Genomic DNA, 18859 nt, shown 5'->3' with positions numbered 1-18859 from the left:
GCACTTTGTTGAGTTTAACACACAAAGGTTGATGAAGCTCTTGAAAACATATGTTTAAGTAAAGAAAGTAGATGTCAGGAGTGGGATTTGAACCCACGCCTCCATTTGGAGACCAGAAGTCCCTTTTGTCTGGAAGGAGCCTATCCTTGAGTCTGGCGCCTTAGACCACTCGGCCATCCTGACGAGTTGACCAACCACCTCTTCAAAGTCATCCTGGATGTTCAAATGTCCGAACCACCTCAGCAGGATGCTTTCGATGTGGAGGAGTTGCAGCTGTAATCTGAGTTCCTCCTGAAATACTAAGCTTGTCATCCAATCTCCGAGGCCGAGCACTGCCACCCGACGGCGAAAACTCATTGCGCTGCTTATATCTGTGAGCTCATGCTTTCATTCACTACCCATAGTTTGTGACCCTAGGTGAGAGTAGGGATGCTGGTAAACCTAGAGTGTTGCTTTTTTGCTAAGCTCTCTTGAAATTTAGTCCAGAATCATCAAATTAAATGGTGGAGATGTGGACTTGTGCAGACACGACAGTGTAACTTTGGTTTCTGTTACCATACATTCATCTTCCTTTGCACAACACGCCATTTGCTGTTCTCTATACACACGTGTTTTCTCTCTTGCGGGCATTTGCACAAAAGTCCCCTCGTCCAACGTGGGGCTCGAACCCACGACCCTGAGATTAAGAGTCTCATGCTCTCCCGACTGAGCTAGCTGGGCTTCTTCAGCAGCAAGGCTTTAAGATGGACACAGGTTCTTATAGCTGGGGGAGGTTGACTAGCATTTCAAGCGCAGGCAAAGAAAGCACAGGCTACTTTCAAGTTTTTCTATCATCCATTCAAGCTCTTATGTCCTTGTATGCATGCCACACCACCGGGCATGCTCCGATTGAGACGACTGAATGTCTCCCGGGGAATCTTCTCCCCAGATCTGGACCAGGGCATCACTGAGCTCCTGGACAGTCTGAGTTCCAACCTGGTGGTGTCAGATGGACCAAAGCTAAATGTCCCAGGGGTGTTGTATTGAATTTTGGTCAAGTAGGCCAATATAGGGTTGGGGGGTGGGGAGTGTCGGTCAGCGGTATCAGTCCCCACGCAAACTGCCTGCATACTCTTGTCGGATGAGGCCGGGAAGCAGGAAGAAAGCCAAGAGCCATTGCACCAGCGTAGGGTCTGACAGTGGGTCGGAGAATTTCATGCCCATACCTAACTGCACTCATTGTGCCATTGCCTTGCCTGTAGAGGCCTGTGCATACCTCAGTGCATGTGCCTCTCCAGACCATCACTGACCCACCAGCAAAGCACTCATAATCAAGGATGTTACATTCAGCATAAAGTTCCCCACGACTTCTCGGGAAGCTTTCACATGTGTTATATGTTCTAAGGTTAAATCCGCTGTCCTCTGTGAAAAGCACAGGGTGCCAGTGGTGGAGGTGGCAATTCTGGTATTCCATGACAAATGCCAGATACAAGCGGGATTTCAATTCAGGCTTCCACTTAGAAAGCAGAGCTCTGTCATGTTAACGAAAGCTCTTCACTACAAAAGTTCCTATAAGCTGCAAAGCTGATTTCACAGCAACCCTACAGCTACCTCAACAAGCCGCACTTTGTTGAGTTTAACACACAAAGGTTGATGAAGCTCTTGAAAACATATGTTTAAGTAAAGAAAGTAGATGTCAGGAGTGGGATTTGAACCCACGCCTCCATTTGGAGACCAGAAGTCCCTTTTGTCTGGGAGGAGCCTATCCTTGAGTCTGGCGCCTTAGACCACTCGGCCATCCTGACGAGTTGACCAACCACCTCTTCAAAGTCATCCTGGATGTTCAAATGTCCGAACCACCTCAGCAGGATGCTTTCGATGTGGAGGAGTTGCAGCTGTAATCTGAGTTCCTCCTGAAATACTAAGCTTGTCATCCAATCTCCGAGGCCGAGCACTGCCACCCGACGGCGAAAACTCATTGCGCTGCTTATATCTGTGAGCTCATGCTTTCATTCACTACCCATAGTTTGTGACCCTAGGTGAGAGTAGGGATGCTGGTAAACCTAGAGTGTTGCTTTTTTGCTAAGATCTCTTGAAATTTAGTCCAGAATCATCAAATTAAATGGTGGAGATGTGGACTTGTGCAGACACGACAGTGTAACTTTGGTTTCTGTTACCATACATTCATCTTCCTTTGCACAACACGCCATTTGCTGTTCTCTATACACACGTGTTTTCTCTCTTGCGGGCATTTGCACAAAAGTCCCCTCGCCCAACGTGGGGCTCGAACCCACGACCCTGAGATTAAGAGTCTCATGCTCTCCCGACTGAGCTAGCTGGGCTTCTTCAGCAGCAAGGCTTTAAGATGGACACAGGTTCTTATAGCTGGGGGAGGTTGACTAGCATTTCAAGCGCAGGCAAAGAAAGCACAGGCTACTTTCAAGTTTTTCTATCATCCATTCAAGCTCTTATGTCCTTGTATGCATGCCACACCACCGGGCATGCTCCGATTGAGACGACTGAATGTCTCCCGGGGAATCTTCTCCCCAGATCTGGACCAGGGCATCACTGAGCTCCTGGACAGTCTGAGTTCCAACCTGGTGGTGTCAGATGGACCAAAGCTAAATGTCCCAGGGGTGTTGTATTGAATTTTGGTCAAGTAGGCCAATATAGGGTTGGGGGGTGGGGAGTGTCGGTCAGCGGTATCAGTCCCCACGCAAACTGCCTGCATACTCTTGTCGGATGAGGCCGGGAAGCAGGAAGAAAGCCAAGAGCCATTGCACCAGCGTAGGGTCTGACAGTGGGTCGGAGAATTTCATGCCCATACCTAACTGCACTCATTGTGCCATTGCCTTGCCTGTAGAGGCCTGTGCATACCTCAGTGCATGTGCCTCTCCAGACCATCACTGACCCACCAGCAAAGCACTCATAATCAAGGATGTTACATTCAGCATAAAGTTCCCCACGACTTCTCGGGAAGCTTTCACATGTGTTATATGTTCTAAGGTTAAATCCGCTGTCCTCTGTGAAAAGCACAGGGTGCCAGTGGTGGAGGTGGCAATTCTGGTATTCCATGACAAATGCCAGATACAAGCGGGATTTCAATTCAGGCTTCCACTTAGAAAGCAGAGCTCTGTCATGTTAACGAAAGCTCTTCACTACAAAAGTTCCTATAAGCTGCAAAGCTGATTTCACAGCAACCCTACAGCTACCTCAACAAGCCGCACTTTGTTGAGTTTAACACACAAAGGTTGATGAAGCTCTTGAAAACATATGTTTAAGTAAAGAAAGTAGATGTCAGGAGTGGGATTTGAACGCACGCCTCCATTTGGAGACCAGAAGTCCCTTTTGTCTGGAAGGAGCCTATCCTTGAGTCTGGCGCCTTAGACCACTCGGCCATCCTGACGAGTTGACCAACCACCTCTTCAAAGTCATCCTGGATGTTCAAATGTCCGAACCACCTCAGCAGGCTGCTTTCGATGTGGAGGAGTTGCAGCTGTAATCTGAGTTCCTCCTGAAATACTAAGCTTGTCATCCAATCTCCGAGGCCGAGCACTGCCACCCGACGGCGAAAACTCATTGCGCTGCTTATATCTGTGAGCTCATGCTTTCATTCACTACCCATAGTTTGTGACCCTAGGTGAGAGTAGGGATGCTGGTAAACCTAGAGTGTTGCTTTTTTGCTAAGATCTCTTGAAATTTAGTCCAGAATCATCAAATGGTGGAGATGTGGACTTGTGCAGACACGACAGTGTAACTTTGGTTTCTGTTACCATACATTCATCTTCCTTTGCACAACACGCCATTTGCTGTTCTCTATACACACGTGTTTTCTCTCTTGCGGGCATTTGCACAAAAGTCCCCTCGCCCAACGTGGGGCTCGAACCCACGACCCTGAGATTAAGAGTCTCATGCTCTCCCGACTGAGCTAGCTGGGCTTCTTCAGCAGCAAGGCTTTAAGATGGACACAGGTTCTTATAGCTGGGGGAGGTTGACTAGCATTTCAAGCGCAGGCAAAGAAAGCACAGGCTACTTTCAAGTTTTTCTATCATCCATTCAAGCTCTTATGTCCTTGTATGCATGCCACACCACCGGGCATGCTCCGATTGAGACGACTGAATGTCTCCCGGGGAATCTTCTCCCCAGATCTGGACCAGGGCATCACTGAGCTCCTGGACAGTCTGAGTTCCAACCTGGTGGTGTCAGATGGACCAAAGCTAAATGTCCCAGGGGTGTTGTATTGAATTTTGGTCAAGTAGGCCAATATAGGGTTGGGGGGTGGGGAGTGTCGGTCAGCGGTATCAGTCCCCACGCAAACTGCCTGCATACTCTTGTCGGATGAGGCCGGGAAGCAGGAAGAAAGCCAAGAGCCATTGCACCAGCGTAGGGTCTGACAGTGGGTCGGAGAATTTCATGCCCATACCTAACTGCACTCATTGTGCCATTGCCTTGCCTGTAGAGGCCTGTGCATACCTCAGTGCATGTGCCTCTCCAGACCATCACTGACCCACCAGCAAAGCACTCATAATCAAGGATGTTACATTCAGCATAAAGTTCCCCACGACTTCTCGGGAAGCTTTCACATGTGTTATATGTTCTAAGGTTAAATCCGCTGTCCTCTGTGAAAAGCACAGGGTGCCAGTGGTGGAGGTGGCAATTCTGGTATTCCATGACAAATGCCAGATACAAGCGGGATTTCAATTCAGGCTTCCACTTAGAAAGCAGAGCTCTGTCATGTTAACGAAAGCTCTTCACTACAAAAGTTCCTATAAGCTGCAAAGCTGATTTCACAGCAACCCTACAGCTACCTCAACAAGCCGCACTTTGTTGAGTTTAACACACAAAGGTTGATGAAGCTCTTGAAAACATATGTTTAAGTAAAGAAAGTAGATGTCAGGAGTGGGATTTGAACGCACGCCTCCATTTGGAGACCAGAAGTCCCTTTTGTCTGGAAGGAGCCTATCCTTGAGTCTGGCGCCTTAGACCACTCGGCCATCCTGACGAGTTGACCAACCACCTCTTCAAAGTCATCCTGGATGTTCAAATGTCCGAACCACCTCAGCAGGATGCTTTCGATGTGGAGGAGTTGCAGCTGTAATCTGAGTTCCTCCTGAAATACTAAGCTTGTCATCCAATCTCCGAGGCCGAGCACTGCCACCCGACGGCGAAAACTCATTGCGCTGCTTATATCTGTGAGCTCATGCTTTCATTCACTACCCATAGTTTGTGACCCTAGGTGAGAGTAGGGATGCTGGTAAACCTAGAGTGTTGCTTTTTTGCTAAGATCTCTTGAAATTTAGTCCAGAATCATCAAATGGTGGAGATGTGGACTTGTGCAGACACGACAGTGTAACTTTGGTTTCTGTTACCATACATTCATCTTCCTTTGCACAACACGCCATTTGCTGTTCTCTATACACACGTGTTTTCTCTCTTGCGGGCATTTGCACAAAAGTCCCCTCGCCCAACGTGGGGCTCGAACCCACGACCCTGAGATTAAGAGTCTCATGCTCTCCCGACTGAGCTAGCTGGGCTTCTTCAGCAGCAAGGCTTTAAGATGGACACAGGTTCTTATAGCTGGGGGAGGTTGACTAGCATTTCAAGCGCAGGCAAAGAAAGCACAGGCTACTTTCAAGTTTTTCTATCATCCATTCAAGCTCTTATGTCCTTGTATGCATGCCACACCACCGGGCATGCTCCGATTGAGACGACTGAATGTCTCCCGGGGAATCTTCTCCCCAGATCTGGACCAGGGCATCACTGAGCTCCTGGACAGTCTGAGTTCCAACCTGGTGGTGTCAGATGGACCAAAGCTAAATGTCCCAGGGGTGTTGTATTGAATTTTGGTCAAGTAGGCCAATATAGGGTTGGGGGGTGGGGAGTGTCGGTCAGCGGTATCAGTCCCCACGCAAACTGCCTGCATACTCTTGTCGGATGAGGCCGGGAAGCAGGAAGAAAGCCAGGAGCCATTGCACCAGCGTAGGGTCTGACAGTGGGTCGGAGAATTTCATGCCCATACCTAACTGCACTTATTGTGCCGTTGCCTTGCCTGTAGAGGCCTGTGCATACCTCAGTGCATGTGCCTCTCCAGACCATCACTGACCCACCAGCAAAGCACTCATAATCAAGGATGTTACATTCAGCATAAAGTTCCCCACGACTTCTCGGGAAGCTTTCACATGTGTTATATGTTCTAAGGTTAAATCCGCTGTCCTCTGTGAAAAGCACAGGGTGCCAGTGGTGGAGGTGGCAATTCTGGTATTCCATGACAAATGCCAGATACAAGCGGGATTTCAATTCAGGCTTCCACTTAGAAAGCAGAGCTCTGTCATGTTAACGAAAGCTCTTCACTACAAAAGTTCCTATAAGCTGCAAAGCTGATTTCACAGCAACCCTACAGCTACCTCAACAAGCCGCACTTTGTTGAGTTTAACACACAAAGGTTGATGAAGCTCTTGAAAACATATGTTTAAGTAAAGAAAGTAGATGTCAGGAGTGGGATTTGAACGCACGCCTCCATTTGGAGACCAGAAGTCCCTTTTGTCTGGAAGGAGCCTATCCTTGAGTCTGGCGCCTTAGACCACTCGGCCATCCTGACGAGTTGACCAACCACCTCTTCAAAGTCATCCTGGATGTTCAAATGTCCGAACCACCTCAGCAGGCTCCTTTCGATGTGGAGGAGTTGCAGCTGTAATCTGAGTTCCTCCTGAAATACTAAGCTTGTCATCCAATCTCCGAGGCCGAGCACTGCCACCCGACGGCGAAAACTCATTGCGCTGCTTATATCTGTGAGCTCATGCTTTCATTCACTACCCATAGTTTGTGACCCTAGGTGAGAGTAGGGATGCTGGTAAACCTAGAGTGTTGCTTTTTTGCTAAGCTCTCTTGAAATTTAGTCCAGAATCATCAAATTAAATGGTGGAGATGTGGACTTGTGCAGACACGACAGTGTAACTTTGGTTTCTGTTACCATACATTCATCTTCCTTTGCACAACACGCCATTTGCTGTTCTCTATACACACATGTGTTTTCTCTCTTGCGGGCATTTGCACAAAAGTCCCCTCGCCCAACGTGGGGCTCGAACCCACGACCCTGAGATTAAGAGTCTCATGCTCTCCCGACTGAGCTAGCTGGGCTTCTTCAGCAGCAAGGCTTTAAGATGGACACAGGTTCTTATAGCTGGGGGAGGTTGACTAGCATTTCAAGCGCAGGCAAAGAAAGCACAGGCTACTTTCAAGTTTTTCTATCATCCATTCAAGCTCTTATGTCCTTGTATGCATGCCACACCACCGGGCATGCTCCGATTGAGACGACTGAATGTCTCCCGGGGAATCTTCTCCCCAGATCTGGACCAGGGCATCACTGAGCTCCTGGACAGTCTGAGTTCCAACCTGGTGGTGTCAGATGGACCAAAGCTAAATGTCCCAGGGGTGTTGTATTGAATTTTGGTCAAGTAGGCCAATATAGGGTTGGGGGGTGGGGAGTGTCGGTCAGCGGTATCAGTCCCCACGCAAACTGCCTGCATACTCTTGTCGGATGAGGCCGGGAAGCAGGAAGAAAGCCAGGAGCCATTGCACCAGCGTAGGGTCTGACAGTGGGTCGGAGAATTTCATGCCCATACCTAACTGCACTTATTGTGCCGTTGCCTTGCCTGTAGAGGCCTGTGCATACCTCAGTGCATGTGCCTCTCCAGACCATCACTGACCCACCAGCAAAGCACTCATAATCAAGGATGTTACATTCAGCATAAAGTTCCCCACGACTTCTCGGGAAGCTTTCACATGTGTTATATGTTCTAAGGTTAAATCCGCTGTCCTCTGTGAAAAGCACAGGGTGCCAGTGGTGGAGGTGGCAATTCTGGTATTCCATGACAAATGCCAGATACAAGCGGGATTTCAATTCAGGCTTCCACTTAGAAAGCAGAGCTCTGTCATGTTAACGAAAGCTCTTCACTACAAAAGTTCCTATAAGCTGCAAAGCTGATTTCACAGCAACCCTACAGCTACCTCAACAAGCCGCACTTTGTTGAGTTTAACACACAAAGGTTGATGAAGCTCTTGAAAACATATGTTTAAGTAAAGAAAGTAGATGTCAGGAGTGGGATTTGAACGCACGCCTCCATTTGGAGACCAGAAGTCCCTTTTGTCTGGAAGGAGCCTATCCTTGAGTCTGGCGCCTTAGACCACTCGGCCATCCTGACGAGTTGACCAACCACCTCTTCAAAGTCATCCTGGATGTTCAAATGTCCGAACCACCTCAGCAGGATGCTTTCGATGTGGAGGAGTTGCAGCTGTAATCTGAGTTCCTCCTGAAATACTAAGCTTGTCATCCAATCTCCGAGGCCGAGCACTGCCACCCGACGGCGAAAACTCATTGCGCTGCTTATATCTGTGAGCTCATGCTTTCATTCACTACCCATAGTTTGTGACCCTAGGTGAGAGTAGGGATGCTGGTAAACCTAGAGTGTTGCTTTTTTGCTAAGCTCTCTTGAAATTTAGTCCAGAATCATCAAATTAAATGGTGGAGATGTGGACTTGTGCAGACACGACAGTGTAACTTTGGTTTCTGTTACCATACATTCATCTTCCTTTGCACAACACGCCATTTGCTGTTCTCTATACACACGTGTTTTCTCTCTTGCGGGCATTTGCACAAAAGTCCCCTCGCCCAACGTGGGGCTCGAACCCACGACCCTGAGATTAAGAGTCTCATGCTCTCCCGACTGAGCTAGCTGGGCTTCTTCAGCAGCAAGGCTTTAAGATGGACACAGGTTCTTATAGCTGGGGGAGGTTGACTAGCATTTCAAGCGCAGGCAAAGAAAGCACAGGCTACTTTCAAGTTTTTCTATCATCCATTCAAGCTCTTATGTCCTTGTATGCATGCCACACCACCGGGCATGCTCCGATTGAGACGACTGAATGTCTCCCGGGGAATCTTCTCCCCAGATCTGGACCAGGGCATCACTGAGCTCCTGGACAGTCTGAGTTCCAACCTGGTGGTGTCAGATGGACCAAAGCTAAATGTCCCAGGGGTGTTGTATTGAATTTTGGTCAAGTAGGCCAATATAGGGTTGGGGGGTGGGGAGTGTCGGTCAGCGGTATCAGTCCCCACGCAAACTGCCTGCATACTCTTGTCGGATGAGGCCGGGAAGCAGGAAGAAAGCCAGGAGCCATTGCACCAGCGTAGGGTCTGACAGTGGGTCGGAGAATTTCATGCCCATACCTAACTGCACTTATTGTGCCGTTGCCTTGCCTGTAGAGGCCTGTGCATACCTCAGTGCATGTGCCTCTCCAGACCATCACTGACCCACCAGCAAAGCACTCATAATCAAGGATGTTACATTCAGCATAAAGTTCCCCACGACTTCTCGGGAAGCTTTCACATGTGTTATATGTTCTAAGGTTAAATCCGCTGTCCTCTGTGAAAAGCACAGGGTGCCAGTGGTGGAGGTGGCAATTCTGGTATTCCATGACAAATGCCAGATACAAGCGGGATTTCAATTCAGGCTTCCACTTAGAAAGCAGAGCTCTGTCATGTTAACGAAAGCTCTTCACTACAAAAGTTCCTATAAGCTGCAAAGCTGATTTCACAGCAACCCTACAGCTACCTCAACAAGCCGCACTTTGTTGAGTTTAACACACAAAGGTTGATGAAGCTCTTGAAAACATATGTTTAAGTAAAGAAAGTAGATGTCAGGAGTGGGATTTGAACCCACGCCTCCATTTGGAGACCAGAAGTCCCTTTTGTCTGGAAGGAGCCTATCCTTGAGTCTGGCGCCTTAGACCACTCGGCCATCCTGACGAGTTGACCAACCACCTCTTCAAAGTCATCCTGGATGTTCAAATGTCCGAACCACCTCAGCAGGATGCTTTCGATGTGGAGGAGTTGCAGCTGTAATCTGAGTTCCTCCTGAAATACTAAGCTTGTCATCCAATCTCCGAGGCCGAGCACTGCCACCCGACGGCGAAAACTCATTGCGCTGCTTATATCTGTGAGCTCATGCTTTCATTCACTACCCATAGTTTGTGACCCTAGGTGAGAGTAGGGATGCTGGTAAACCTAGAGTGTTGCTTTTTTGCTAAGCTCTCTTGAAATTTAGTCCAGAATCATCAAATTAAATGGTGGAGATGTGGACTTGTGCAGACACGACAGTGTAACTTTGGTTTCTGTTACCATACATTCATCTTCCTTTGCACAACACGCCATTTGCTGTTCTCTATACACACGTGTTTTCTCTCTTGCGGGCATTTGCACAAAAGTCCCCTCGCCCAACGTGGGGCTCGAACCCACGACCCTGAGATTAAGAGTCTCATGCTCTCCCGACTGAGCTAGCTGGGCTTCTTCAGCAGCAAGGCTTTAAGATGGACACAGGTTCTTATAGCTGGGGGAGGTTGACTAGCATTTCAAGCGCAGGCAAAGAAAGCACAGGCTACTTTCAAGTTTTTCTATCATCCATTCAAGCTCTTATGTCCTTGTATGCATGCCACACCACCGGGCATGCTCCGATTGAGACGACTGAATGTCTCCCGGGGAATCTTCTCCCCAGATCTGGACCAGGGCATCACTGAGCTCCTGGACAGTCTGAGTTCCAACCTGGTGGTGTCAGATGGACCAAAGCTAAATGTCCCAGGGGTGTTGTATTGAATTTTGGTCAAGTAGGCCAATATAGGGTTGGGGGGTGGGGAGTGTCGGTCAGCGGTATCAGTCCCCACGCAAACTGCCTGCATACTCTTGTCGGATGAGGCCGGGAAGCAGGAAGAAAGCCAAGAGCCATTGCACCAGCGTAGGGTCTGACAGTGGGTCGGAGAATTTCATGCCCATACCTAACTGCACTCATTGTGCCATTGCCTTGCCTGTAGAGGCCTGTGCATACCTCAGTGCATGTGCCTCTCCAGACCATCACTGACCCACCAGCAAAGCACTCATAATCAAGGATGTTACATTCAGCATAAAGTTCCCCACGACTTCTCGGGAAGCTTTCACATGTGTTATATGTTCTAAGGTTAAATCCGCTGTCCTCTGTGAAAAGCACAGGGTGCCAGTGGTGGAGGTGGCAATTCTGGTATTCCATGACAAATGCCAGATACAAGCGGGATTTCAATTCAGGCTTCCACTTAGAAAGCAGAGCTCTGTCATGTTAACGAAAGCTCTTCACTACAAAAGTTCCTATAAGCTGCAAAGCTGATTTCACAGCAACCCTACAGCTACCTCAACAAGCCGCACTTTGTTGAGTTTAACACACAAAGGTTGATGAAGCTCTTGAAAACATATGTTTAAGTAAAGAAAGTAGATGTCAGGAGTGGGATTTGAACGCACGCCTCCATTTGGAGACCAGAAGTCCCTTTTGTCTGGAAGGAGCCTATCCTTGAGTCTGGCGCCTTAGACCACTCGGCCATCCTGACGAGTTGACCAACCACCTCTTCAAAGTCATCCTGGATGTTCAAATGTCCGAACCACCTCAGCAGGCTCCTTTCGATGTGGAGGAGTTGCAGCTGTAATCTGAGTTCCTCCTGAAATACTAAGCTTGTCATCCAATCTCCGAGGCCGAGCACTGCCACCCGACGGCGAAAACTCATTGCGCTGCTTATATCTGTGAGCTCATGCTTTCATTCACTACCCATAGTTTGTGACCCTAGGTGAGAGTAGGGATGCTGGTATACCTAGAGTGTTGCTTTTTTGCTAAGATCTCTTGAAATTTAGTCCAGAATCATCAAATGGTGGAGATGTGGACTTGTGCAGACACGACAGTGTAACTTTGGTTTCTGTTACCATACATTCATCTTCCTTTGCACAACACGCCATTTGCTGTTCTCTATACACACATGTGTTTTCTCTCTTGCGGGCATTTGCACAAAAGTCCCCTCGCCCAACGTGGGGCTCGAACCCACGACCCTGAGATTAAGGGTCTCATGCTCTCCCGACTGAGCTAGCTGGGCTTCTTCAGCAGTAAGGCTTTAAGATGGACACAGGTTCTTATAGCTGGGGGAGGTTGACTAGCATTTCAAGCGCAGGCAAAGAAAGCACAGGCTACTTTCAAGTTTTTCTATCATCCATTCAAGCTCTTATGTCCTTGTATGCATGCCACACCACCGGGCATGCTCCGATTGAGACGACTGAATGTCTCCCGGGGAATCTTCTCCCCAGATCTGGACCAGGGCATCACTGAGCTCCTGGACAGTCTGAGTTCCAACCTGGTGGTGTCAGATGGACCAAAGCTAAATGTCCCAGGGGTGTTGTATTGAATTTTGGTCAAGTAGGCCAATATAGGGTTGGGGGGTGGGGAGTGTCGGTCAGCGGTATCAGTCCCCACGCAAACTGCCTGCATACTCTTGTCGGATGAGGCCGGGAAGCAGGAAGAAAGCCAAGAGCCATTGCACCAGCGTAGGGTCTGACAGTGGGTCGGAGAATTTCATGCCCATACCTAACTGCACTCATTGTGCCATTGCCTTGCCTGTAGAGGCCTGTGCATACCTCAGTGCATGTGCCTCTCCAGACCATCACTGACCCACCAGCAAAGCACTCATAATCAAGGATGTTACATTCAGCATAAAGTTCCCCACGACTTCTCGGGAAGCTTTCACATGTGTTATATGTTCTAAGGTTAAATCCGCTGTCCTCTGTGAAAAGCACAGGGTGCCAGTGGTGGAGGTGGCAATTCTGGTATTCCATGACAAATGCCAGATACAAGCGGGATTTCAATTCAGGCTTCCACTTAGAAAGCAGAGCTCTGTCATGTTAACGAAAGCTCTTCACTACAAAAGTTCCTATAAGCTGCAAAGCTGATTTCACAGCAACCCTACAGCTACCTCAACAAGCCGCACTTTGTTGAGTTTAACACACAAAGGTTGATGAAGCTCTTGAAAACATATGTTTAAGTAAAGAAAGTAGATGTCAGGAGTGGGATTTGAACGCACGCCTCCATTTGGAGACCAGAAGTCCCTTTTGTCTGGAAGGAGCCTATCCTTGAGTCTGGCGCCTTAGACCACTCGGCCATCCTGACGAGTTGACCAACCACCTCTTCAAAGTCATCCTGGATGTTCAAATGTCCGAACCACCTCAGCAGGCTCCTTTCGATGTGGAGGAGTTGCAGCTGTAATCTGAGTTCCTCCTGAAATACTAAGCTTGTCATCCAATCTCCGAGGCCGAGCACTGCCACCCGACGGCGAAAACTCATTGCGCTGCTTATATCTGTGAGCTCATGCTTTCATTCACTACCCATAGTTTGTGACCCTAGGTGAGAGTAGGGATGCTGGTATACCTAGAGTGTTGCTTTTTTGCTAAGATCTCTTGAAATTTAGTCCAGAATCATCAAATGGTGGAGATGTGGACTTGTGCAGACACGACAGTGTAACTTTGGTTTCTGTTACCATACATTCATCTTCCTTTGCACAACACGCCATTTGCTGTTCTCTATACACACATGTGTTTTCTCTCTTGCGGGCATTTGCACAAAAGTCCCCTCGCCCAACGTGGGGCTCGAACCCACGACCCTGAGATTAAGGGTCTCATGCTCTCCCGACTGAGCTAGCTGGGCTTCTTCAGCAGTAAGGCTTTAAGATGGACACAGGTTCTTATAGCTGGGGGAGGTTGACTAGCATTTCAAGCGCAGGCAAAGAAAGCACAGGCTACTTTCAAGTTTTTCTATCATCCATTCAAGCTCTTATGTCCTTGTATGCATGCCACACCACCGGGCATGCTCCGATTGAGACGACTGAATGTCTCCCGGGGAATCTTCTCCCCAGATCTGGACCAGGGCATCACTGAGCTCCTGGACAGTCTGAGTTCCAACCTGGTGGTGTCAGATGGACCAAAGCTAAATGTCCCAGGGGTGTTGTATTGAATTTTGGTCAAGTAGGCCAATATAGGGTTGGGGGGTGGGGAGTGTCGGTCAGCGGTATCAGTCCCCACGCAAACTGCCTGCATACTCTTGTCGGATGAGGCCGGGAAGCAGGAAGAAAGCCAGGAGCCATTGCACCAGCGTAGGGTCTGACAGTGGGTCGGAGAATTTCATGCCCATACCTAACTGCACTCATTGTGCCATTGCCTTGCCTGTAGAGGCCTGTGCATACCTCAGTGCATGTGCCTCTCCAGACCATCACTGACCCACCAGCAAAGCACTCATAATCAAGGATGTTACATTCAGCATAAAGTTCCCCACGACTTCTCGGGAAGCTTTCACATGTGTTATATGTTCTAAGGTTAAATCCGCTGTCCTCTGTGAAAAGCACAGGGTGCCAGTGGTGGAGGTGGCAATTCTGGTATTCCATGACAAATGCCAGATACAAGCGGGATTTCAATTCAGGCTTCCACTTAGAAAGCAGAGCTCTGTCATGTTAACGAAAGCTCTTCACTACAAAAGTTCCTATAAGCTGCAAAGCTGATTTCACAGCAACCCTACAGCTACCTCAACAAGCCGCACTTTGTTGAGTTTAACACACAAAGGTTGATGAAGCTCTTGAAAACATATGTTTAAGTAAAGAAAGTAGATGTCAGGAGTGGGATTTGAACGCACGCCTCCATTTGGAGACCAGAAGTCCCTTTTGTCTGGAAGGAGCCTATCCTTGAGTCTGGTGCCTTAGACCACTCGGCCATCCTGACGAGTTGACCAACCACCTCTTCAAAGTCATCCTGGATGTTCAAATGTCCGAACCACCTCAGCAGGCTCCTTTCGATGTGGAGGAGTTGCAGCTGTAATCTGAGTTCCTCCTGAAATACTAAGCTTGTCATCCAATCTCCGAGGCCGAGCACTGCCACCCGACGGCGAAAACTCATTGCGCTGCTTATATCTGTGAGCTCATGCTTTCATTCACTACCCATAGTTTGTGACCCTAGGTGAGAGTAGGGATGCTGGTATACCTAGAGTGTTGCTTTTTTGCTAAGATCTCTTGAAATTTAGTCCAGAATCATCAAATGGTGGAGATGTGGACTTGTGCAGACACGACAGTGTAACTTTGGTTTCTGTTACCATACATTCATCTTCCTTTGCACAACACGCCATTTGCTGTTCTCTATACACACATGTGTTTTCTCTCTTGCGGGCATTTGCACAAAAGTCCCCTCGCCCAACGTGGGGCTCGAACCCACGACCCTGAGATTAAGGGTCTCATGCTCTCCCGACTGAGCTAGCTGGGCTTCTTCAGCAGTAAGGCTTTAAGATGGACACAGGTTCTTATAGCTGGGGGAGGTTGACTAGCATTTCAAGCGCAGGCAAAGAAAGCACAGGCTACTTTCAAGTTTTTCTATCATCCATTCAAGCTCTTATGTCCTTGTATGCATGCCACACCACCGGGCATGCTCCGATTGAGACGACTGAATGTCTCCCGGGGAATCTTCTCCCCAGATCTGGACCAGGGCATCACTGAGCTCCTGGACAGTCTGAGTTCCAACCTGGTGGTGTCAGATGGACCAAAGCTAAATGTCCCAGGGGTGTTGTATTGAATTTTGGTCAAGTAGGCCAATATAGGGTTGGGGGGTGGGGAGTGTCGGTCAGCGGTATCAGTCCCCACGCAAACTGCCTGCATACTCTTGTCGGATGAGGCCGGGAAGCAGGAAGAAAGCCAGGAGCCATTGCACCAGCGTAGGGTCTGACAGTGGGTCGGAGAATTTCATGCCCATACCTAACTGCACTTATTGTGCCGTTGCCTTGCCTGTAGAGGCCTGTGCATACCTCAGTGCATGTGCCTCTCCAGACCATCACTGACCCACCAGCAAAGCACTCATAATCAAGGATGTTACATTCAGCATAAAGTTCCCCACGACTTCTCGGGAAGCTTTCACATGTGTTATATGTTCTAAGGTTAAATCCGCTGTCCTCTGTGAAAAGCACAGGGTGCCAGTGGTGGAGGTGGCAATTCTGGTATTCCATGACAAATGCCAGATACAAGCGGGATTTCAATTCAGGCTTCCACTTAGAAAGCAGAGCTCTGTCATGTTAACGAAAGCTCTTCACTACAAAAGTTCCTATAAGCTGCAAAGCTGATTTCACAGCAACCCTACAGCTACCTCAACAAGCCGCACTTTGTTGAGTTTAACACACAAAGGTTGATGAAGCTCTTGAAAACATATGTTTAAGTAAAGAAAGTAGATGTCAGGAGTGGGATTTGAACGCACGCCTCCATTTGGAGACCAGAAGTCCCTTTTGTCTGGAAGGAGCCTATCCTTGAGTCTGGCGCCTTAGACCACTCGGCCATCCTGACGAGTTGACCAACCACCTCTTCAAAGTCATCCTGGATGTTCAAATGTCCGAACCACCTCAGCAGGCTCCTTTCGATGTGGAGGAGTTGCAGCTGTAATCTGAGTTCCTCCTGAAATACTAAGCTTGTCATCCAATCTCCGAGGCCGAGCACTGCCACCCGACGGCGAAAACTCATTGCGCTGCTTATATCTGTGAGCTCATGCTTTCATTCACTACCCATAGTTTGTGACCCTAGGTGAGAGTAGGGATGCTGGTATACCTAGAGTGTTGCTTTTTTGCTAAGATCTCTTGAAATTTAGTCCAGAATCATCAAATGGTGGAGATGTGGACTTGTGCAGACACGACAGTGTAACTTTGGTTTCTGTTACCATACATTCATCTTCCTTTGCACAACACGCCATTTGCTGTTCTCTATACACACATGTGTTTTCTCTCTTGCGGGCATTTGCACAAAAGTCCCCTCGCCCAACGTGGGGCTCGAACCCACGACCCTGAGATTAAGGGTCTCATGCTCTCCCGACTGAGCTAGCTGGGCTTCTTCAGCAGTAAGGCTTTAAGATGGACACAGGTTCTTATAGCTGGGGGAGGTTGACTAGCATTTCAAGCGCAGGCAAAGAAAGCACAGGCTACTTTCAAGTTTTTCTATCATCCATTCAAGCTCTTATGTCCTTGTATGCATGCCACACCACCGGGCATGCTCCGATTGAGACGACTGAATGTCTCCCGGGGAATCTTCTCCCCAGATCTGGACCAGGGCATCACTGAGCTCCTGGACAGTCTGAGTTCCAACCTGGTGGTGTCAGATGGACCAAAGCTAAATGTCCCAGGGGTGTTGTATTGAATTTTGGTCAAGTAGGCCAATATAGGGTTGGGGGGTGGGGAGTGTCGGTCAGCGGTATCAGTCCCCACGCAAACTGCCTGCATACTCTTGTCGGATGAGGCCGGGAAGCAGGAAGAAAGCCAAGAGCCATTGCACCAGCGTAGGGTCTGACAGTGGGTCGGAGAATTTCATGCCCATACCTAACTGCACTCATTGTGCCATTGCCTTGCCTGTAGAGGCCTGTGCATACCTCAGTGCATGTGCCTCTCCAGACCATCACTGACCCACCAGCAAAGCACTCATAATCAAGGATGTTACATTCAGCATAAAGTTCCCCACGACTTCTCGGGAAGCTTTCACATGTGTTATATGTTCTAAGGTTAAATCCGCTGTCCTCTGTGAAAAGCACAGGGTGCCAGTGGTGGAGGTGGCAATTCTGGTATTCCATGACAAATGCCAGATACAAGCGGGATTTCAATTCAGGCTTCCACTTAGAAAGCAGAGCTCTGTCATGTTAACGAAAGCTCTTCACTACAAAAGTTCCTATAAGCTGCAAAGCTGATTTCACAGCAACCCTACAGCTACCTCAACAAGCCGCACTTTGTTGAGTTTAACACACAAAGGTTGATGAAGCTCTTGAAAACATATGTTTAAGTAAAGAAAGTAGATGTCAGGAGTGGGATTTGAACGCACGCCTCCATTTGGAGACCAGAAGTCCCTTTTGTCTGGAAGGAGCCTATCCTTGAGTCTGGCGCCTTAGACCACTCGGCCATCCTGACGAGTTGACCAACCACCTCTTCAAAGTCATCCTGGATGTTCAAATGTCCGAACCACCTCAGCAGGCTCCTTTCGATGTGGAGGAGTTGCAGCTGTAATCTGAGTTCCTCCTGAAATACTAAGCTTGTCATCCAATCTCCGAGGCCGAGCACTGCCACCCGACGGCGAAAACTCATTGCGCTGCTTATATCTGTGAGCTCATGCTTTCATTCACTACCCATAGTTTGTGACCCTAGGTGAGAGTAGGGATGCTGGTATACCTAGAGTGTTGCTTTTTTGCTAAGATCTCTTGAAATTTAGTCCAGAATCATCAAATGGTGGAGATGTGGACTTGTGCAGACACGACAGTGTAACTTTGGTTTCTGTTACCATACATTCATCTTCCTTTGCACAACACGCCATTTGCTGTTCTCTATACACACATGTGTTTTCTCTCTTGCGGGCATTTGCACAAAAGTCCCCTCGCCCAACGTGGGGCTCGAACCCACGACCCTGAGATTAAGGGTCTCATGCTCTCCCGACTGAGCTAGCTGGGCTTCTTCAGCAGTAAGGCTTTAAGATGGACACAGGTTCTTATAGCTGGGGGAGGTTGACTAGCATTTCAAGCGCAGGCAAAGAAAGCACAGGCTACTTTCAAGTTTTTCTATCATCCATTCAAGCTCTTATGTCCTTGTATGCATGCCACACCACCGGGCATGCTCCGATTGAGACGACTGAATGTCTCCCGGGGAATCTTCTCCCCAGATCTGGACCAGGGCATCACTGAGCTCCTGGACAGTCTGAGTTCCAACCTGGTGGTGTCAGATGGACCAAAGCTAAATGTCCCAGGGGTGTTGTATTGAATTTTGGTCAAGTAGGCCAATATAGGGTTGGGGGGTGGGGAGTGTCGGTCAGCGGTATCAGTCCCCACGCAAACTGCCTGCATACTCTTGTCGGATGAGGCCGGGAAGCAGGAAGAAAGCCAGGAGCCATTGCACCAGCGTAGGGTCTGACAGTGGGTCGGAGAATTTCATGCCCATACCTAACTGCACTCATTGTGCCATTGCCTTGCCTGTAGAGGCCTGTGCATACCTCAGTGCATGTGCCT

At 48.7% G+C, this 18859-nt stretch overlaps 24 non-coding genes across 24 annotated transcripts; all 24 read right to left on the bottom strand.

The window, feature by feature from the left end:
* Window positions 1–72: 72 nt before the first annotated feature.
* trnal-caa (transfer RNA leucine (anticodon CAA)) lies at window positions 73–183 on the bottom strand. The gene is made up of 2 exons: window positions 146–183; window positions 73–118 (listed from the first exon to the last, which is right to left on the bottom strand). It is a non-coding gene; the product is annotated as a tRNA-Leu (tRNA).
* A 464-nt stretch (window positions 184–647) lies between these two features.
* trnak-cuu (transfer RNA lysine (anticodon CUU)) lies at window positions 648–720 on the bottom strand. The gene has a single exon. It is a non-coding gene; the product is annotated as a tRNA-Lys (tRNA).
* A 953-nt stretch (window positions 721–1673) lies between these two features.
* On the bottom strand, window positions 1674–1784 carry trnal-caa (transfer RNA leucine (anticodon CAA)). The gene is made up of 2 exons: window positions 1747–1784; window positions 1674–1719 (listed from the first exon to the last, which is right to left on the bottom strand). It is a non-coding gene; the product is annotated as a tRNA-Leu (tRNA).
* A 464-nt stretch (window positions 1785–2248) lies between these two features.
* Window positions 2249–2321, bottom strand: trnak-cuu (transfer RNA lysine (anticodon CUU)). The gene has a single exon. It is a non-coding gene; the product is annotated as a tRNA-Lys (tRNA).
* Window positions 2322–3274: 953 nt separating this feature from the next.
* On the bottom strand, window positions 3275–3385 carry trnal-caa (transfer RNA leucine (anticodon CAA)). The gene is made up of 2 exons: window positions 3348–3385; window positions 3275–3320 (listed from the first exon to the last, which is right to left on the bottom strand). It is a non-coding gene; the product is annotated as a tRNA-Leu (tRNA).
* Window positions 3386–3844: 459 nt separating this feature from the next.
* Window positions 3845–3917, bottom strand: trnak-cuu (transfer RNA lysine (anticodon CUU)). The gene has a single exon. It is a non-coding gene; the product is annotated as a tRNA-Lys (tRNA).
* A 953-nt stretch (window positions 3918–4870) lies between these two features.
* Window positions 4871–4981, bottom strand: trnal-caa (transfer RNA leucine (anticodon CAA)). Its single transcript has 2 exons — window positions 4944–4981; window positions 4871–4916 (listed from the first exon to the last, which is right to left on the bottom strand). It is a non-coding gene; the product is annotated as a tRNA-Leu (tRNA).
* Window positions 4982–5440: 459 nt separating this feature from the next.
* Window positions 5441–5513, bottom strand: trnak-cuu (transfer RNA lysine (anticodon CUU)). Its single transcript has one exon. It is a non-coding gene; the product is annotated as a tRNA-Lys (tRNA).
* Window positions 5514–6466: 953 nt separating this feature from the next.
* On the bottom strand, window positions 6467–6577 carry trnal-caa (transfer RNA leucine (anticodon CAA)). The gene is made up of 2 exons: window positions 6540–6577; window positions 6467–6512 (listed from the first exon to the last, which is right to left on the bottom strand). It is a non-coding gene; the product is annotated as a tRNA-Leu (tRNA).
* A 466-nt stretch (window positions 6578–7043) lies between these two features.
* On the bottom strand, window positions 7044–7116 carry trnak-cuu (transfer RNA lysine (anticodon CUU)). The gene has a single exon. It is a non-coding gene; the product is annotated as a tRNA-Lys (tRNA).
* Window positions 7117–8069: 953 nt separating this feature from the next.
* On the bottom strand, window positions 8070–8180 carry trnal-caa (transfer RNA leucine (anticodon CAA)). The gene is made up of 2 exons: window positions 8143–8180; window positions 8070–8115 (listed from the first exon to the last, which is right to left on the bottom strand). It is a non-coding gene; the product is annotated as a tRNA-Leu (tRNA).
* A 464-nt stretch (window positions 8181–8644) lies between these two features.
* Window positions 8645–8717, bottom strand: trnak-cuu (transfer RNA lysine (anticodon CUU)). Its single transcript has one exon. It is a non-coding gene; the product is annotated as a tRNA-Lys (tRNA).
* Window positions 8718–9670: 953 nt separating this feature from the next.
* Window positions 9671–9781, bottom strand: trnal-caa (transfer RNA leucine (anticodon CAA)). The gene is made up of 2 exons: window positions 9744–9781; window positions 9671–9716 (listed from the first exon to the last, which is right to left on the bottom strand). It is a non-coding gene; the product is annotated as a tRNA-Leu (tRNA).
* Window positions 9782–10245: 464 nt separating this feature from the next.
* Window positions 10246–10318, bottom strand: trnak-cuu (transfer RNA lysine (anticodon CUU)). The gene has a single exon. It is a non-coding gene; the product is annotated as a tRNA-Lys (tRNA).
* A 953-nt stretch (window positions 10319–11271) lies between these two features.
* trnal-caa (transfer RNA leucine (anticodon CAA)) lies at window positions 11272–11382 on the bottom strand. The gene is made up of 2 exons: window positions 11345–11382; window positions 11272–11317 (listed from the first exon to the last, which is right to left on the bottom strand). It is a non-coding gene; the product is annotated as a tRNA-Leu (tRNA).
* Window positions 11383–11843: 461 nt separating this feature from the next.
* On the bottom strand, window positions 11844–11916 carry trnak-cuu (transfer RNA lysine (anticodon CUU)). Its single transcript has one exon. It is a non-coding gene; the product is annotated as a tRNA-Lys (tRNA).
* Window positions 11917–12869: 953 nt separating this feature from the next.
* On the bottom strand, window positions 12870–12980 carry trnal-caa (transfer RNA leucine (anticodon CAA)). Its single transcript has 2 exons — window positions 12943–12980; window positions 12870–12915 (listed from the first exon to the last, which is right to left on the bottom strand). It is a non-coding gene; the product is annotated as a tRNA-Leu (tRNA).
* A 461-nt stretch (window positions 12981–13441) lies between these two features.
* On the bottom strand, window positions 13442–13514 carry trnak-cuu (transfer RNA lysine (anticodon CUU)). Its single transcript has one exon. It is a non-coding gene; the product is annotated as a tRNA-Lys (tRNA).
* A 953-nt stretch (window positions 13515–14467) lies between these two features.
* trnal-caa (transfer RNA leucine (anticodon CAA)) lies at window positions 14468–14578 on the bottom strand. Its single transcript has 2 exons — window positions 14541–14578; window positions 14468–14513 (listed from the first exon to the last, which is right to left on the bottom strand). It is a non-coding gene; the product is annotated as a tRNA-Leu (tRNA).
* A 461-nt stretch (window positions 14579–15039) lies between these two features.
* trnak-cuu (transfer RNA lysine (anticodon CUU)) lies at window positions 15040–15112 on the bottom strand. Its single transcript has one exon. It is a non-coding gene; the product is annotated as a tRNA-Lys (tRNA).
* Window positions 15113–16065: 953 nt separating this feature from the next.
* trnal-caa (transfer RNA leucine (anticodon CAA)) lies at window positions 16066–16176 on the bottom strand. Its single transcript has 2 exons — window positions 16139–16176; window positions 16066–16111 (listed from the first exon to the last, which is right to left on the bottom strand). It is a non-coding gene; the product is annotated as a tRNA-Leu (tRNA).
* Window positions 16177–16637: 461 nt separating this feature from the next.
* trnak-cuu (transfer RNA lysine (anticodon CUU)) lies at window positions 16638–16710 on the bottom strand. Its single transcript has one exon. It is a non-coding gene; the product is annotated as a tRNA-Lys (tRNA).
* Window positions 16711–17663: 953 nt separating this feature from the next.
* Window positions 17664–17774, bottom strand: trnal-caa (transfer RNA leucine (anticodon CAA)). The gene is made up of 2 exons: window positions 17737–17774; window positions 17664–17709 (listed from the first exon to the last, which is right to left on the bottom strand). It is a non-coding gene; the product is annotated as a tRNA-Leu (tRNA).
* A 461-nt stretch (window positions 17775–18235) lies between these two features.
* trnak-cuu (transfer RNA lysine (anticodon CUU)) lies at window positions 18236–18308 on the bottom strand. The gene has a single exon. It is a non-coding gene; the product is annotated as a tRNA-Lys (tRNA).
* Between the last annotated feature and the right edge of the window lie 551 nt (window positions 18309–18859).

Source organism: Mchenga conophoros, linkage group LG22 (genome assembly GCF_057382185.1).
Source record: "Mchenga conophoros isolate Kocher_MC1m ecotype Shallow Benthic linkage group LG22, M_conophoros_male_GT1.1, whole genome shotgun sequence".
Taxonomy (NCBI): domain Eukaryota; kingdom Metazoa; phylum Chordata; class Actinopteri; order Cichliformes; family Cichlidae; genus Mchenga; species Mchenga conophoros.
The sequence above is the reverse complement of the archived record's forward strand: the minus strand, read 5'-3'. Positions and strand labels throughout refer to the sequence as shown.